We start from the raw sequence: 20,572 nt of genomic DNA on the forward strand, positions 1-20,572 counted from the left end.
TGGGGCTTGAATCAGCTTTATATCCATATAAATTATAACTTATAACGATAACTTTTGATGACATCATAATAAAGAAGTAATATTTAATGAGTTTTAAAGTGATGAGTATCATTGTGTATATCTTTTGTTTAGTGGATCAGAAAAATAAGACAAAGGAACAAGATAGTTGAAATAGTATTTAGGGATACGATTGCGTTTAACGCAATTCCCCAGCTATGTTTATCTGGAACTTAGGGAATATGGTGTAGTGCTAGAGCGTTATGATATTGAACTATTTCTTCAACTATGTGATCCCTGCCATAAAAACAAAAAGGTGCCTATAGAGGAATTGTGGCAAAGCCAATGGAGTCTTTTGAGTTTAATTCTCGCTGTCAAGTCGATCTCATCAATTTTCATACCCATCCTGACCGAGAATACAAATTTATAATGGTGTATCAAGACCATTTTGTGGTACGCAAGGCATTGAGATCAAAACGGGTGGAAGAAGAAGCCAATCAGCTCATCTACATATTGACGTTGTTTGGTGCTCCAGCTATTCTTCAGTCCGATAATAGCTGAGAATTTGTAAAAATCGTACACGGGAATCAACGCCACTCACAAAGGTTGGGGAGCGTCAAACGATATTTATATTATTATTATTGTTAGATCGGTCTAAAAAGAACTCAAACATTCCTATCAGTCCGGTCCTAATTAAATTTATCTTTTTTTTGTAGAAACTACAACAACTAAAATAACTTAGTTACTACTAACTACGTCATTTGAGTCCCTGAAGTTACATCACAATTCATTAGCTCTTTCAAAGAGAAAAGATACCTACAGGAGATGTGTGACGAGAACGTATCATTATACTTTCTAGCTATCATTCATCATTTTCCTAGCTTCACATTCTTCAATCCTATCTATGAGTGAAGAAAATAAGAAGATAGCTAGGACCGTCGGACTGAAAGACCATGGATCAATCTTTAGGACTGTTGAATGGTACAAAAGATCGGACTGATAAAAAAAAAAGACTTAAATTGGATAAGAAAAAAGACTGATAAGGCGATCAGTCGTAGGACTGATCTAACATTATTATTATAGAAAATTTGTATGTTCTTCGACGCCTAATAATTCAAGGCAACGTCAGGTACTACCACTAATAATTCAATTGTGTTTATTTTGTACTTAGTTATATGCTTTTTTGTATTTTATGAAATAATAATTTAAAAACAAATAAGACTCGATGTCGTCACAAGGGATCCATTTTACTTTCTTTAAAGACCGACAAAACTACGGTCCTAAATAAGGAAAGACAGTTAACTAATAGGTTTGAAGTTTGAATAGTGGAGAGTTAAGTAATTTGGAGGTTACGTCATTATTATTATCATAAAGACGCCTCAGGTACCTATTCAGAAACAAATTATGTTTTGTACTCTTTTAAATGCGTCAGTACTCCGGTCTTACAATAGTACCGGTATACAGTATAACTGATTCAACTACAAGCACCGTATTTTGGATGCTTTCTTTGACGACTAATTAATTATTAACGATATAAGTCCCCTTACCTAGTCATTGACTTTCTACATTTATATATGTATACATACAAGACAAGACAATATACGTTTGTAAAACTTTCTATCTGCGTAAAGGAATTCATAACTTTTCCTCCTACAAGAGTTATGCATACTAAATATTTATGTACGTAGGTATAATCAAGGCCGTTACTAGGATTTTTGGACAAAATTAACATGGAAATTTTAGCCAGGAGACGTAGTCATGGCCATGGGTACTTGCTATAGTTCTAGGACAAAATACCTTGTGAACCTCAATATGTTGACTCATTCATACTACCTCGATCAAATAATAATTATTAGGAAATTAACTTTTGTGGAGGTGAGGTGAATGAAACTATAATGTTTCTCTACATAAATCCCTTCCCTAAAAATGTGGCAAGTCAAATGATGTACATTGTGTAGTAGTCAATTTTCAACCCATTCAGCATTCAAGGTGAAAATATTTTATTAACCTTAACAAAGTGGCAAAAGGAAGACCACTTGATCAATATTGAGCAAAATATAGTGGTTTCTCCGAAATGATTTAGACTCCCACAGTAGGACAAGAAGTTACATTCAAAAGCCATCCCGGATCTCACCAGCACACCAAAAGAGGGTTGCACGACTAGGTCAGTCATCAGGGTAAACAATAGTGAGGTCAGTGTGGATCTCAGACACTGTTTTACTCAGTTTGTAGCGTATCAAAAAGTACGGCAAAAATTGTGAGTCTCCATGTTCCGCGACGAATGAAGTTAGTCAATGAGTAGGAGCTCTCAAGGCAGTTGTGAGAGTTGAAGAAAACACAGCCATGACGTTATCCGAGTCGAAGGAGACTATATCTGACATGAGTACTTTTTTAAATTTTTGAGTACAATTTCTTCTCTTACATGGACAGTCTCAATTTGGAAGCAACCTAATATATTGGCTAAGATATAACTTTTTTGTCCACTAAGTGCATCGAGTATAGCTGAATATTAGTATATAACCAAAATACAGCCTCAATGAATTGACCAAATTGACAATGTAAATTTTGCAAAATTACTCCAACTTTAACGATCAGATTGTATAAGTCTTAACTTAACTCATTACTTCATTATAGCCATAAAAGTACGTGTTTTAATGGTGACTTTGTGGCATTATTATGATGCAATATGAAGTGGCAGAAGCTTATGTAATAAAAAAAAACGATAAATAAACATATTAATTACGATTATTTTTTGTATTTATTCAAAATCCGTAAATCTTAAGTTGCCGATGAGACAAGGTCATTTAAAAAAATTACGTTACTGTCTGATTTATCAATGAAATTTGCTTGTTTGTTGTAAATACAAATATGTTAGACAGTTTTACTATGACAAAGCTTATAGATTGAAAAAAATGACACTTATATTCAATCTTGAATTGTCATTTTTATGAACTTTTTTCCTTCCTATCATCCAAGTATTTTATTTTAGACTGATTTCCAGTTCATGGATGGTTTTATTCAATTGTTTTTAAAATAATGATGATAGTTACAAAACACTATAAATATGGTTAAGACATCTGGAATCAGCACGCTTTAGCAAAAAGCTGATTATAAGATAATATACTTAGTTAGATTAAATTGACTATTTGGTATCTATAGGGAGTTGGATAGAATGAAGTTCAGTAATCTGGATCTTCAAAGGAATCTAAGATGAACAAAGGATGTATTCAAACAGTATTTATTGACAATTATTTGTGTAGAACTGCTTGCAAAGACCTACTTGAATTGAGAGCCTATTGGATACATGGGTCGTTACAACAGAGAAAAATACAATAAGTTCTCAACACCCTGTCCTATTTATATTATGGCAGGGGTCGGCAACCTATGGCATACGTGCCACTGCTGGCACGCGGGGGCATATTCAGTGGGATAACATACTGTTATTTTTCTTTCTTCTTACCAAGTGCTGTTGAAATGAAGGACCTTTACAGTAGACAAGCTTCACAAGAGTAGGAATTACCACTATATTGTCAAGTGTTGAGCAAGGGTGAGAGAGATTGTCCACACAATGCACCCTGACTGGATCGTGGTCTTTAGGGTAATCTGAAATGACAGGAAGAAGTTCCCCCTTTATTAAAACAATGAGAGTCTGTCGACACGGACACCTACTACAAGGTGTTGAGGTAACATGTCTTGCCCTGGTGTGATTGTTTGTGGCAGGAGGGAGGAGTTCCCTACCATATAGCGAAGAAGAATCCGGACTATCTCATGTCCAAATTTCTGAGCCCTGGACTTCTATCCCCATCATCTCCCAACCTCAACCCTCTGAACTATAAGTAGTCGAACAGACCCCATCACAATTTCATTGACTCCTTCAAGTCAGCCATCAGGGAGGCGTGGGAGGTCCCGTCCATGGAGGAGATTGTCTACTCTTGCACTTCATTTCGGCGACAAGTCAAGGCTTTTATTGCAGCCGAGGGAAAATACTTTAAATTCCTTAAATAGTAGTTATTGAACTATGAATATACAAATTATTAATGCAAAAGTCTAATCTATATTCATACAGACAAAGTTTGTCTGTATGAATATATGAAAACGAGCCACCGGAGGCACTGTATAAAGTGATACCTGATGTATATAATAAAACTATTTTGATGAAAGAAATAATAATAAAGTCGTTTTAATGAAATATTGCAGACGTGTTTGTATATCACTTAACGTGTATACATGGTGCACTGTATATAGTGCTCCCTTATATAAATCATATCAATTTTTTTCATTATAGATATAATTGTGTAGTCGTATTAATGAAATATTTCAGGCGTGTGCATGTATAATAAGAGTTTCTGTTTGTTTTTGTTATTGGTCTCTTATCTCTATCATAATTCAAGTGTGTATATGTAAAGATTTGAATCAAATATAAACGTTGGTATATTAAAATGGATTTTTTTTCCTTTTATTATTTATCTTAAGACTGAAGGACTCATCATATTATTTTTTTCTTAAACTCTTATTATTATTTTTCCATTTTTGGGGAGAGAACACATTTTAATAATTGATATAAGTATTGAGTAGTTATGTGTTAATGTCCTCATAAAAAACGGAGAGTAATACTGAAGAACTATCGGAGTTATTTTCTATATTATTAAAGCAAAATTGTCTTTTAGCTGACGCCTAATTACTTTGGGCAAGGACGGGTATTCAGCGCTAGTAAATAGTATAGATATGGGTGTGAAACCATTCCTTGAATTTTCATAAATTTATTTCCTCCCATCCTGTGTATATTGTATTAAAATCCAGAAGAAAAAAATCAGAACATTAAATTGATAGCTGTTTTGGGAAACGATAATCCCTTAAGCATACTAAAGTTAATAGCTGAAGCCAGTAGAACAGTCTTTTGTATTTCTCTATCACCTCTATACGAGGGTGTTCTGAAAAGTTTGTGACCGCAATGTGAAAATGATAGCATTTGTAAATAAAAGCTAGTCACATATTCTAGTATCTCTTGACAGTTACTCACCAAAGTTTCAGCCATTTTGGACGCCCAGTTGTTATGTAAAAGTCGTTTGAGTGAGTTGAAGTGAATGTTTTTTGCGAAAATGGACAAAATGGAGTATCGCTCTTTTGGTACAGTTTAGATAAAATAAATCAGAGTTTTGGGCCTAATTAATTACTTTAGATAAAACTTAGATACAACATTATACGGCCAAAACAAAAATACAGTCCAATAAGTGGACTGCAAAGATTTTGGCCTAATGAAGAGAACCTTCCTGGATAATTATTTTGCAGAGAAAAACGCCGACTACTATTTGCTTGGGTTACAGAAATGGGAGCATCGCTGGGAGAAGTGTGTAGAGTTTCAAGGTGACTATGTTGAAAATAAAAATTCAGAAGAAAATGTCTTGTAAGGTCGGAAACTTTTCAGACCCCCCTTCTTCTTCTATGAGTAAATCCTTGAATAGGCTTTAATATTTGCAATTGTTCTTTGACGTTTTTGTTTTTCATGTCGTCGTTATTAAAAATGAATAGTAGACGCTACTGTTTTTTACCCCCCTTTCTCTCCCCCCTCCCAAGTTTATATGCATGCTTTTATTAACATACCCAAATCAACTTTCCTTTATTTTTTAAATAAAGTCCTTGCTCACTCAGGTATAACGGCATATACACAGTTTAAATATTAATATTAGAGTGCTCCTTAATTCTTTTTTTTCCAAATGTTGAAGGGCTATTGTTCAAAAATGTTTAATTTGGTATTCAACTAAGAAAAATAAAGTTTTAGCCATATTGATCTATATTTTGGGGTTGCAAATCACTTTTGAATTTTCTAAATTTTATCATTTGTAGAAAACAAAATAGAATTCGTACCTTCAAAATAGTCAAAATGACTCAAAATAGAGCAACTTATAGTGTAATTAACTATTTTAACAACACTTAGATTATGGATGAGGCCAGAGAAAGTGTTGAAAGGCTTCTTTGAGGACCTCCTAAAAAGAAAAAGAGAACACCCTTGGGTGGCCCAGGATTATTTTATATATATATATATATTTTTTTTTTTTTTTTAAGGGGGAGGGCTATAGCCCCTTCAGCCTGACCCCCTAATGACGCTCCTGACGCCAGACTTCCTTTATAGGATTAAAATACTCACTGAGATGAGCCCAATTATGGCTTCGGATGGGAAGAGGATGCCACCCATCTGGTTTCCCACTGGTAACAGTCTGGGACTGAGGAGTAGCTCTTGGTAGTGTTAGATCGGTCTAAAAAAACTAAAAAGACTGCAGTCCTATCAGTACGGCCCTAATAAAATTTGTCAATCCTAGAACCGGTCCTTATTGGTCTTTTACAGAAACTACAACAGCCAAAGTGACGTAGTTAATACTAACTATGTCATTTGAGTCGCTAAAGTTACATCATAATTCATAACCTTTTCAAAGAGACAAGATACCTGTAGGAGATGTGTGACTAGAACGTATTATTATACGCTCTAGCTATCATTTAATATTTTTTTTAGTTCTTATATCCTTCAATCCTAGCTATGAGTGAAGAAAATAATAAGATAACTAGGACCGTAGGACTGAAAGATCAGTCTTTAAGATCGTTGAATGATAAAAACGATCAGACTCATAAAAAAAAAGACTGAAAGGGCGGCAAAAAATGACTGATAAGGCGATCAGTCATAAGACCGATCCAAAAGTCCCTCCTGTTCATGAGGATAAAAGTGAAGACAAACTACCCATCGGGGAACTAAGTCTGACAGCAGGGCACCAAACAAAGCAGAAACAATAGTGCTCTCTGAAAAACCTGACTGACTCCTGGGAGAGAAAATGTGAATTTCTAGCTATGGGATATGGGTTGCCATTGAAAGGAAGATTGTATGGGTCCCCCACACATCTGTAAATACTCTAAAGGCTGCCGTGGAACAGGAGTGGGAAATCATTTTCCAGAGAGAGCTCCCTGGCTTTAAAGGAGATTGGAGCTGTGTGTGTAGCTCAATGGTAGCCATTTCGAAAAATAAGATGTAAAAACACCCTTGTAAATATATATATTAAATTAAAACTTATTTCCTTTTGAAATAAAAGAGTTGTGTAGTCAAACATCACCAAGATTCATTTTTTGACTGTTAGGGTACACCACACTATAGATAAATAAACATTCTTTTAAAAGTTATTGAACAGTTTTTCCATCAACTTTTTTTTTTTCAGAAATAAATAGTGCAATAAAGTAAAACAGTTATATTTAATTCTTTGTGTAGTACCAAAGATCTAAACTTTTTTTTAAAAAACGTTTGCCAGAAAGAAAAGGTGCAGATTTTTATTCAATATATCCTTTATGCACTATTCACATAGGATAATGCATAGCTCTTGGTCGCCTAAATTGTATCTCTTCTCTTGAAGTACCACTCAAAAAATCAGAGAGGCTACTGAAATTCTCTATAATTACTTCATATCCTTTATGTCATGAATAATTAACTCCACCAACAAAGTTGAACAGAGTTTATGTTTTGCCTCTGGTTTTTTTTTCTTCTGTTGGTCACCAAAATTACGACAAAGGTTACAAATTGATTTCGATCTAACTTGGTGCTAAGATTATACATGGAAACTTTAAGAAGTGAATACATTTTGAGATCAAAGGTAAAGGTAACATAAAACGTAAAAAATACATAGTCGACAATAACTTTGGAGCTTAAAAGGTAAAGAGCTAAAATTCGTGTTAGTATGAAGATCAAGATGCTTCATAAAGCAAAAAAATTATCATCAAAATTAGAAGTCCAGTTCGGTCTTATAACCGGTCCTTTGGACTATTGGTACAATAACTTATTTAAAAAAGAAAAGAAATTATGATGATGTGACGTCATCAAGGACCAAACTCTATAGGTTTTAGAACTGATGTGAAGGACTGAACTGGAACGGGCCGACGTGGCTGGGTCCCCAATCTTCAGTCCTAAATAAGGACCGACACAACACTAATTGCAACTACATAAATTAAATTCTGTTTTTTTCCCCCCATAAAATCATTAAATATACAGCTTCAAGGTATTGACGCAGCCTCTAAACATTGATATAATGTCTGTAGTAAAAATTATTTTTAATGAATTAAAAAAAAAAAAATCTATTAATATTTATCTCCTTGACAGAGCTAACATGAGAGTCAAACAATTTCTAATATTTTATCCACATTTCCAACCTTTGTCCTTCCAGAGTGTGGTGTATCATTAACATCAAAATTACTAGAATTGAATCGTCGAAATCAAATATTGTGCCTGATTGGCTGCTACAGTATCAGCACTAAAACGCACTGTTTATATTTTCAGCCAATTGGCTTGCATTTTCACCTTTATCAAAGAAAACTGTAAAATTTGGCGTATTTTATCTTTGTTGGTGTCTATTTTTAAGTTTAAAGACCGCTCAAGCAACACTGAGTCAAACAATCACAAAACTGTCTGAAAATGTATATTAGTACAAAATATAATCTTTCTAACTCCATCTAATGTAAATGGATTACACTTATATAACATGAAATAAACATTACTAAAGCCATCTATAGTAAACATAATGGATTTCTGTTTAGAACACTCATTATTCGGCTCAAATCAGTGGCGTCACTAGCACACTTTTTTGGGGTGTTTATGAAGTTTATTATACTATTTAATGTAGTCATTAAAAATATAGATAATTACAAATAATTACTAAACTGCATCCGCTTTCTATAAGAAAATATTCCCAAACTGTTTGTATACTCTATAGAGTCGTTATTTTATAAATAATATTACATTTTAGCTATTTTAAAACTTTGCATATCTACCTAGGGGTCAAAGTTGTACTTTATTGAGTTTCTACTATAACAATATTCACATAGCAAAAGCATCAGTTAAATTTATATATATACAGTCAAATTTAGATATAATAAAAAACCCCTCAGTCAACTTTTTCTTCCCTGTTTGAAAACAACATTCCATGAGGATTTATATTTTTTTAAGTTAATTTTTTAGTATATGTTTCTTTTTAAAATCATTTTACGTTGCATTTAAACCAATACGGAAGCATATCGTGAGACTGATGGAGTAACTGAAAGCCTTGATGATAGGTCAAAAACATATCCTAACTAGAGCTCAAAACTTCCGTCTAAAATCAAATTGAGTGATGTATCTTATTTTTTTCCAAAGTTTTGATCGATCATGAAGTTTTTAGATTTTGTGTTACCTTTGACTTTTGATAATTTAATGACCTCTTACTGTGACCATATGTAATCTTCGTACCAAGTTTGATCAAAACCGATCTGAGACTTTTGCCGTAATTCTCAACTTCGATATCGGAGATAATAATAAAAAAAAAATGGTTATCTCGAAACGGTGCGTTTCGAAATGAGTTATTTTGATAAGAATCCAGAAATGTTTTTTTTTTTTTTAAATACTTTATTCATAAGAAAAATATGACCAAAGTCAACTTTTCATCGGAAAAATAGGAGTTTCCTTTATTTATTTGGATTTAACTGTAGATATTATACTTGTATACCTATTTCTATAAGTAATCGCATTAAAGTGTTGACAATTGTCAAATGGTAACGCAAAAATATACTGTGTGTTTAGTTGTCAGCTGTCCATGTTTCTACTTCTTTTCCCCAAATTAGTGTTCTGAACGTTGATTACTCGTTAAGCTGTGACCACTTCTCAATAACTATTAAATAATAGTTAAATAGTTACGAAAAATGACTAACTACCAACAGATTTTGGGCCATATTTTTTTTCTCTTCGGAAAAGTTTGCATGATACAATAGAAGTAACGCATGGCGTTTCTTTTATTGTATCACACAACCTATCATACAAACAGAAATAGGGAAAAAAACAAAGGCAGTTGGAATTATCATTTAAAACAGCTGACAATAAAATACACAGCATATTTTTGTGTTAGTGAGTTAAGGCTGTGCACGTCATGCTCTGGCTGAAATTATATACTATATTTCTTTATTTTTTTTTATCAAAAGGAACCTTTTTAGACATTTCAACAAAAAAAAATTTACAAACCAGTCTAATGTATATTACCAGTATAAAAACTGTACAAAACCAAAGAGTATAATGTTTTTTCAAAGGTTTTCTTGGAATGAATGATAGATTTTCATGTTAATACCATTTTTACCCGTCTTTCCCTCTTTTTCTCATTATCTAATTTTATCAGGAATATATACATATAATTATCTATTTTAAATAATCCTTAAATATAAGACTAACATAGGTGCATAGTTACAAAGGCGTAATCCCTGCTTAATTTCAAGAGTAGATCCTTAATATCATGTTCATTGGATAAAAATTAATTGATAATAATATATCCTCTTACAAAAATACTTTCTATCAATCAAAAATAATCATTAAGAAAATATTTCAAATAGACGTTTATATATTCTTTTCCTGAGGCTTCAATTAATTGGATCTTTTTCTGAGTCCGAGTTAAGTCAGACCCCTCACGCTTCGAGTTCAAACAGTTTTGAGCCAAAATATCATGTATTTTATTATAGGGTGCTATTTGAGCTAATCTAAATATCTTTTACAATCACAAAAAACGGTGGTTGATAACATGTGAATAATAGGTTTTTATAAACAGAGGGCAGTATTTCAAGTCTACCTTTTTCAAGTCCAAGTTCCTCTGAGCCCACACTTTTTGCGTCCACCTGATTCCGAGTCAAAGTATCATGTATATTAGAGCTAGATGGTATTATCTAACTATCAAAAATGTTTTCAATGTTTTCATTGGTCATATGTGTAAAACGTTGAATACATGTTTATCAATTAGCAGAGTTGTATTCGAGCAACCTGTCCCGAGTACAGACTCGAGTACAACAGGTTTAAGACGTTAAATAATAATAATAATAAAGGTAATAATCAAGATTCGACCAAAGTGTCTGGTATTTGTTATAGACGTTCCGCGTTAAGTACAAATCCATATGAATGCTATATTTAATATTTTATTTTCATGGCAACCAAGTTAAAACACCATAAGTGTTTCATTAGTTAGACCCCGGTGTCCCTGTACAGGAAGTAAAAAGAGTACCCATAATACAGCCATAATTATTTCCTTTAAATTGCTAAGTTGCACCTTGTATATTTGAAAAATACTGGAATCCAAGAGTAAATTGTTATAATGAGAGATATGAAAAAAACAACAACTCTGATTTCACATTTCTAATCAAAACAATGTTTGAATTCTCATGGTACCAATTCCATGATTAAGACCGCGTCTTCATGGTATCAAGTCCAAGTCCAGACTCAAGTACCATAGCTTTAAGTTTGTAAGATAGGCATTCTTTTATGCCACAAGTAAGTCACGAGTATTATTTTCATGGATAAGTCAAATGAGCCAAGCTGTTTTACAAGAATCTAATTATAACATGCTGATGACTATCCGATTATTCCATGTAGTCAACTCAACCATTAAAATATCAAGGCCAATTCAAGTCTCAAGAAAATTTGCTCTCCCATATATAATTATGTATATCGTGCGAAAAAAAGAAATCCGACGTCAGTTACTTAACTTTACTTCCTTCCTTATACCCTCTTAAACTTTTTATATAGCGAGGATGATGTAGAGGAGAGTTAATTGTTTACATACCATCAACATAAAATTGAGTGAAAAGGAGCTGCAATGTGTTTGACCTCAGACACACTAATTCACTTACCTTCTTCATTCAATGTCCAACAAGTGACAACCACTTGGTAGATTAGGGAGCTATTTTTCCTAATCTCTTCCTTAGTCTAATATATCTGATGATTCTTCTTCTTAACATTAATACTCTGGCGGCCAATGTCACATGACTTTCGGTTCACACAACAATGACACAACTCCTCTTATTGTAGTAGCTGTTTCACAGTGGATAAGTCATAGTAATGGTTTAATTGCGACTATGTATGAAAGAGAAAAATAAACTACGAGAAAAAGGTGGGGGCATGGATTTGTAACTAATAGTACGAGTACTGTACTTAGCACGAGAGAAAATAGAGAAAAAGTGTGGAAAGGTGACAAAACCGCACGCGTTTAGAAATCCCTTTTTTAATTTAAATCCATATAGTAATAATATCTACTATGAACGCAATATCCGATAGTAAAAATATAATAGGTAGTACGTAAAAGGAGCTGAGAAGAATTTAATGAATTACTGCTATAGTGAGGAGAACCTCCTACATTTAAATTAGGACTAGGGATGGGAAAATATATTGAAAAATATGGAAGTAACTGGTGTAATATGAGAGGCTCTTTCAAAATCCTTTATATTTTTTGATCTTTTATCCCTAATACACAAAAATATTTAAAGTATGTGGCCTTTTTTGAAAATCCTTAATTGGACCATACTAACCTATGCTCAGTGTAATACCAGCCATCAAAGTTGCATTAGTATAAAGGAAACAAAATTCGTTTCTTATTTTTATTTAGTTACTATATTATATGATGGATAATAATATGATTTAAACAGCCCATATAACGTGGACAAAAAGTGTTTGTTATGGTAAGTACAGGCTTATTGTGCAAAGTTGTACATATTGTTGGCAAAATTTAAAATTCAGAGCTCGGAATGCACACAATACAAATCGAGGATTTGAAAGCCTCATAGCCATATGAGAAACATCCACAATGCCATGGCCAATATTATCCCAATTAGTGTGTTTCATATTACCCAACAGAGCCATTTCATATATTTTATTATGTTACTAAAAATATTTCCACTCAAAAAAATATATAAAATAATAAAAATAGAATAATAAAATCAATTTCAGGACTAATTATTTAAAAAGACTAACATTAATTTGCATATTAATAATAATGTAAATATGGTAGCTTATATTAATATGTTTTATGTATATTATCTAATTTTCCATTTTGTTTCATAATATAAGAGTGGTGAACAAAAGAATAGCAATAAGTAAAAATTATAGACTATATATTTTTTTACACACATACATAGATAATAAATATTAATTTGTAAATTGATCTAAGTTTTCTCAGATTAGCACTTTATTAAGGTTATTTACTCCAATTCTTGTTCTTGTTTAAAAAAGAATATGATGACTTCTTTAGGCCAGTTTGGATATAATTCAATTAGATGATTATGCAGCCTTTCAAATATGTTTGAGTGTTTATCAATTGCGTCTTCATGGTTGCAATGAAAAGCATTGAAATGTTTTTTCCAGACAATGACAAAATTTTAAAAACTCACACGAGGGGATCGTATGGCCTACCTTAGAGACCAATTCAATCCAAGGGCATGACGTTTCTTCATAAAATCCGAAGTCACATGTCTTTTTCTTTAGATTTGAATAAAGGTCTTTAAACTTTTTTGTCAAAAATCCTGCAATATAAGCTAGACCCTGATCTGAACAATTATTGGAAACTTGAGGTAAGTCTTCTGTATCTGTAGTAATTAATTTTTGGGCTTCAAGAAGTCCAAAATCTTCTAAAGTTTTCTACGATTCAATTACCTCTTCATCATACTCATTTTCTTGTATATTTAACGAAAAGAAGTGACTCGTTATTGATTTAGTAACTATTTCGCCATCATCCTCACAATTTAACTCCTCTTCAACCACTGGATTTCTTAAGACAAGTTCATGATTTTTTCCAATTAAAATTACTTTTAGTCTTCTGAGGACTCTTCCACTGGGGATGGATGAGTATTATTTCCTGTGATGGCACGAATCCGTGAGAATACATTCTCCAGACAATCTTGATTTAGATGAGATACGTTAAAATGAATTTCATTCAATTATCCTTGATACTTTGATATAATGATTTTGTTGAAAGAATGGAGATTAAAATTCTCTTTTGAAATGGAAGCTGAAAATTTTTCCCCATCACTTTCATGAACAAAACTAACAACTTTATTTCGTTCAATGCATGCATTTGTTCTTCTAAATGTATACCAAACCCACAAAAAAGTTTTTTTTTTTTGCTGTATAATCTACTAACCTTCATACAGTCAAACCAATCATTAACTATTTGACTGATTCTAGACTGAGATTCTTTCTTGTGCCCATAGATGAATAAAAATGCTTTGGACATTGTGTTAGATAAAAGCTGCGCCCCAATTTTAACTCGATGTCTTGCATTTCCATTACATTCAAAATTAGATTTTTTAGTCACCTTGAAGGTTATCTTCAACTCACCACAATCTTATTCAATAAGGTCTTGGAAGTCCTCTTTAGTTAAACTTGCAGAATTACCATCCAAATCATTGAAAATGTATCCATGATCTAATAAATGATTTCAAAATAATTTGAGCAAATGAAGACAGTCAGGGAAGGCATAAATTTGGCCTTTTTTATCCACAGGATTTTCAAATGAAAAGTTGTCCGGAAAGAGTTGTAACTGGGGATTAATGATTTGTTGCCTAAATCAAAAGCAATGGATTTTATTAAAATTCCAACTTGTTCAAGCCTCTCAATGACGGAGAACAACAATTTCTTTTTCGTATGTGTGTCGAATTTCACATTTATTGGTTGCTTCCACGCATGATAAAATCCCTCTCACTATTACAACCTGCATTTTTTTTTCTAATTTCTAAATATTTATTTAAGTTTAGAGGAAGTTTCAAACGTCCTTCTAACTTCCATCGCATAGAAATAAAAAATCACCATAAGCCCTTGATATTCTTCTGAAATAATCATTTTGTCAGAGAGAATTTGGATGCTATCATCGAGGAAGCAAGGTTAACACTTAAATCTTGTACAAAGATTTCTTGAGTCTGGCAACTGGGTAATGGAAAAAGGTTCCTGGAACGTAAATGCTCAAAGTCTCGAGAACTAATGCTTCGTAAGATGAGGGTAGTGCTTATGTCCTCTTTTGAATATCCTCGATTGTACTTCTTTAAGGGATCTATACTTTTTTTTACTCAGATTTTGGAGTGGTTTTATTAAATTTTGTTTAAACTCCTTTGAGTTTAGTAACTTGGACATTGTTTTGTACCACCACAATCCCCTTTTCGTTAAAGAAAGTTCTATTTACAATTTTTTCATTTGCACTCCAGAAACAAAGTGCTTCCTCAGACTTGACTCTTTTTTTGAATTTGTAAACGTGAATCTGAGTGGTTTGCGTCTTGGTAAAAAGCTCTTGTTGGGACTCAGTGATCCAGCTACAAATTCCCATGGGCCCTTCATTATCAGTCTCTGTTTCAGAGTCCACACTGGTTTCGTGGACCTTACTGACTTCCAACTGTTGTTTCACAAGCTCTTTCTTTTTGCGAGTTTTCTTACAAACATCTCTGGAGGATTTGGATTCCCCTTCAAGGGGAATATGGAATGCAAAGATTGCATCGCTTTTTAATTTTTTCCTGGCCTTTAAGTAAAGAAACCCAGCCTGGAGATTCTGCTCAATATCATTGGCTGTAAAATGATTATCACAAATCTTGTCATTCTTAATATTAATTGGGTCTTTTTTTCCTGCAGACTGAGATCCAAAGACGCTGGAGCATCTTATTTTTATGAGGAAATACAAATTACTGGGCATCCCGTGGATGCGGATAGTAGTTCATGGCGCAAACACGCTTTGAACCTCGAGATGATGCCGTTTTTGCTAAACAGATCTAAAGATTACTTTTTGAAGGATATAAATATTATATTCAAAAATTTAAATATAATTTCATTCACCCTTTCAAAATATTGATAATGGATTTGGGAGATTATTCTAATTCTAATTCAATACAAGAATCAATAATTATTGATTCTGAAATTGAATAAGATTCATGAGTATGCTCCGAGCCTTGGTCCCTTGAATCCTCTCACTTTCACGTTTTCCCCAATGATATATATTATTTTATAGGCTTTTAGTAAAATATGAGATTAATACAGCAGACTTAGTTCATGTCTATTATTTTTAATAGACTATAATTCAAATTAATTATCCTTAATCATTCTTTATTAAAGATACTCTAGATCTATGATACAAATATTCAGATTCATGACTGATCTAAAGAATTTCCCCTGCTATTACTCAGAAACGTCACTCTATATCTTTTTTTTTTGTTTTATATCTCTAAAAAAATCCTATCCCTAGCTATTGCTATGGTGTATCTGATGAATATCTCTCCAAAATTATATAATAGTAATCTAATATTAACTAAGCCACTTAAAGACAAGCTACATCATTCCTCATATTTTTTACCCAAGCAGTCAGAATTGACTTAAGAAAGATAAATAATATAATTTATTTTCATTCCTGCCTTGAGTGTCTGATATATGTAGTCCTTCTATTAAAATAATTGTAAGATTTATACTTATTACGTCACAAAATTGGGCGTGCTTTTTAACACTTTTTTCATGGGAACATTGGCTCAGAGTACATAAAGTCACCTGTTTGTAATGAAAAAAAACTTTAAAAATTAGAAAAGGAAACACGGTTGTTGCTTGTGCTCTTTCTTAAAGTAAAGAAGGGATCCGTGTAAAGAAAAAACAGAGTATTGCAATTCGACAAGGAAAAACAGTTGACGCGTGTGCTCTTTCTTCTTTTTTTGTTCATTAATTAGTCAGTCATAGGGGTGTTAAAATCTCCTTCTAATAGAAAAATTCTCACTTATTTTTAGTGTCAATTGTTTTAAATAAGCATAATCAAATAAATATATATGAATTATATCTAGAGTTGACATTTTGGTAAGGGAAAAAGCGCACAAGGAGAAGGCCCAACTAGACATATTTTACTACTGAATTAAGACCCTTGTTAATGTCGCTTTTAAAAATGATGTACGCAAGAATATTACTTATTAATATTAAAATCAATAGTACCAAGGGACATGCTTCACCAACATCAAAATATATTATGTATAATTTATGTCAAGTGAGGATTTTCATGATTCTTTTTGTCAAATCATTGTTTTAAACATATATTAGTTGATTATTATTGCATAAAATATTTTTTATATTGTGTGTGCTTTAAGGCACCTTAATGTAGCCATCCAGGCAACTACTCTTTTAGAATTAGTATCTAGTACATATACAATCTGTGATCAAAAGAGTACCTTCTAAGTAGAAAGCTAGAAGAGGCTTCTCTGATAAATAGTAATAGTATCAATATTAAATATTAGGTAATAAATCTTCTTTGTATAAATATTTACACATATTTATTATATTCAAGAGTAACTCAGTGATTTTTTTTGTCTTTCTATTTCTCAAGAAAAATCCTCCTGTAGGTAAGTATAAGAAAAGGGATTTAAAATACATTATTGTAGTTATTTTGTTCAAAATAATAATCATATTCTTTTTGTGTATGAAAAGCAATAATTATCTTTATAAATAATAATTAATTATCGATTATAAAATCAATATTAATATAATCGGATTATATGTACTCTCGGGGTATTTCTAGAGGCGTCTTTGCATTTCTTTCAATCAATCCAAAGATTAGTATTTATTGAAGGCCGTGATTATGGCTTACTATGCTATCATGGCCGATTCTTCACAACTATAGAACTATTATTCTATAGTATTGGTGAGAAGTGTTAACAGCCTGTTGTATATTGATACATTTCATACGAGTAGATAGTCATTACTATTATGTGTAGTTATCTTGTATGTATGTACGCCATTCATGATAATCATATGAAGTAATAGTTAAGGGTACAATTATTTATAGAGCACGTTGGAGCAACCCCATTTATTCATAAGAACGCAACAAGATGTCGAATGAACAGGAGGCTTCCATATTATACATTGTGAGAAGATCTCGAAGGCCCAAGAAAATATCATTTGAGGCAAAATCTGAAACCTTTTCTTTCACATGGCGCCAAAGGAAGAAGTCGCAAAGTGTTAAATCAGGTAGTAGGTCAAAACGTTGGCAGACAAAATATCGAATGGACAAAACATTGACTGTAAAAAACGTCCACCGATAGAACGTTGACCGGAAATACATTACATTTCAAAATACGAAAAAATTGTTTCTACGACATTTCACTCCAAACATTTACAGCCCGAGATATTTACCCCACTACCCCTAGATAAACTTATAGTAAGGAACCCTCACACACGCCCATTTATAATCCGAAATTTGGGGCTATTTTGGGTACCACCGGTACTCAAAATAAGATAAAACCTGAAACACTCTCAAATTTCGGGGGTCATTTGGGGGTTTAAATGGAATTTCAGTAAATTAAAATAGTGGCACGGGATTTTCATCACATTTTGGGGCCAGGCTGTACCCGAAAATAGATCAAAGATTTAGCTGATATATACAGGTTGTGAGGGGCTCTTAGTGGTTGCTTCAATAGTGGCGGTGGGATTTATCCCATTTTTGAACAAGGCGGTGGCTGAAAACACCCCCAACATGTATAAGGGGGATTGGGAGGGCCCCTTACTGGTAGTTTATATAGAAATGGTGTTGCTGGGTTATGTTTCAGGTGGGAAATGTCTGAACGGGATAGATAGCAACACCATTTGGAGTAACCCTTTATTTTATATTCTAAGGTCGACCTTCTGTCAATAGACGTTTTGTCTGGTCGACGTTTTGTCCATTCGACGTTTTGCCCATTCAACGTATTCTCGGTCGACGTTTTGACGGTCGACATTTTGTCCACGTAACGTTAAATCATAAGATCTCGGGGGCTGGAGCAACGGTTAAAGTGAATGAATTACACTATTGAGAGATGATTAATGATTTTTTATGGCTGGAATTGGATGGTATTGATCTGAACAGCGTTAACTTTCAACGAGATGAAACTACATGCCACAAAAGCAATGAACCCAACGTTCTTTACGGCAAAAGTTTCCGGACCGTGTTATCTCTTAAAGAGGTGATTGCAATTAGCCACAGATATCTTGTGATTTAACATCTTACCACTTCTTCCTTTGGGCCACGTGAAATATAAGGTTTACGCCAACAGCTCAGCGTCGATTCAAGATCTCAAAAATTGAATTTGTGAAGGTATTGAGGGTATACAACAGCCACTTTGCGATTTGGTAATGGAAATTTTAACAAAAAGGATACAATCCTGCAAGTGTAGCTGTTGCGGCGATTTTGCTGATATTGTTAATAGCAGACATTTCTCTTTATATCGAAATAAACATCCGATCATTTATCTCAAAAAATACCGTTTTATTTGAATATCAAAATAATACCTCTTATTGCAAAATCCTTTATATAATACCCTATGGTAATTATTTTTTTATGCGAGCTTTAATAGGTTTCATTTCTACTGGTGATGCATATAACTTTAGATGGATCAGGCTTTAGAGGGAATTGATAATTTTCACAAAGTTGTTGATTATTTCCTTGAAGATGAGGAAAGTTTCTAATCACATGGGGAAAGTGTACAGAAAATCTGATTAAGATGTGAATAATGCGGTATTACACAGAGCAAGGAGAAATTTCAATTTGCTCGTGCAAAATTCAATTTTGTTGGCTATAAAAATGGTAAAGAATGGATAGCATTGGATGGAAATAAGTGAAAGGGGATCCATGAATTCCTGTCACCAACAAATAGAACAGGGCTTAGATAATTTATTGGTTTAGCAAATCAACTTGCAAGCTTTTTATCCAAATTTAACAAAGCAGCAGAATCATTAAAAAATCTGATAAAATTAAAGAATAAATTTGTATGAGATTATATACATACTACAGCTATGAAAAGAGTAAAAAACATACTGAAGAATATCCGATCTAAAGAAGGAAAAAAGCCTCAACAACGACAAATCCTAGTTGAAAGATCTTGGATTCAACTTAAAATAAAACCATGAAGAAAGATAGAGATGAGTTGAATGTGGTTCAAGATTTGTTAACGATGCAGAATCACGATACGTAATGGTACAGTTGGAATCTCTTACGATTAAATTATCACCTGAAAAAAGGAAAAAATATTATTTCAATCATATTGAAAACCGAAAGGTCCAAAAGATAAAGATGGATCTCCAACATTACCAATTTTATGTTACTTGGAAGGAAGGAAAATATAACTTTCTTGCTGATGCTCTATCTAGAGCAGCTGTTGAATACCTTGAAGAGGAATAACTCAATGACGGAGCGAAATATTGGATATGTTTAGCCATAGCAAGAGTCGTTGTTATGGAAGTAAGTATAAAGAACAAAGGATTTCAAGATCCTATAAATAAGAAGTTAGAAAAGTAGGTAAGGTCGATGAAGATTATCAATTTTTTTATTCAACGTTCAAGCAGTGTATTCGAGTGGGCGAAGTTAAGTATCATTGATAAAAAAATTCAAAAGACTAAAAACGATGCGCACCAATGCTAATTTAAAAAAAATCATTAATAAAACACATCCATAAAAGTTACTATATAAAAAGAATTGAAACCTAAATAAATAAAAATAAATAAAGTCTGTGTTAGAAATCCTTAAACTTATGAGAATGTACTTTAGTGGCTTCTTATGCTGGAATGATACCAATTGATATAATTTCACTTCCTTTGCCGCCAGGATCCAGGATGTGTCATCAGCATCGGGGATTTTCAATGAAAGGGTAGCATATCTAGCAGCGGATACCACAAAAATGCTCTAAGCTCGTAAGGGTATATTGCCTCATAGGATGTTAGCTTTCCAGTAATTTATGTCTTATAGTTAAAAAAATAAACAAATAAATTGCTTTAGACTCCTGTAGAGAC

The 20,572-nt window shown here is 32.8% G+C and overlaps 1 protein-coding gene across 3 annotated transcripts in view; it reads right to left on the minus strand.

Annotated features, from left to right (window-relative positions):
• Positions 1–11,943, minus strand: part of LOC121129655 (protein tyrosine phosphatase domain-containing protein 1) — a 29,616-nt gene extending 17,673 nt beyond the window's left edge. For 2 of the 3 annotated variants that reach the window (XM_040725380.2, XM_071893379.1), the window contains exon 1: positions 11,662–11,886. The gene's annotated coding sequence lies outside the window, so the exon portion shown is untranslated. Of the gene's footprint in view, positions 1–11,661 lie in introns of all 3 variants that reach the window. The other variant, XM_071893378.1, reaches the window with a different exon arrangement.
• Between the last annotated feature and the right edge of the window lie 8,629 nt (positions 11,944–20,572).

Source organism: Lepeophtheirus salmonis, chromosome 14 (genome assembly GCF_016086655.4).
Source record: "Lepeophtheirus salmonis chromosome 14, UVic_Lsal_1.4, whole genome shotgun sequence".
Taxonomy (NCBI): Eukaryota; Metazoa; Arthropoda; class Copepoda; order Siphonostomatoida; family Caligidae; genus Lepeophtheirus; species Lepeophtheirus salmonis.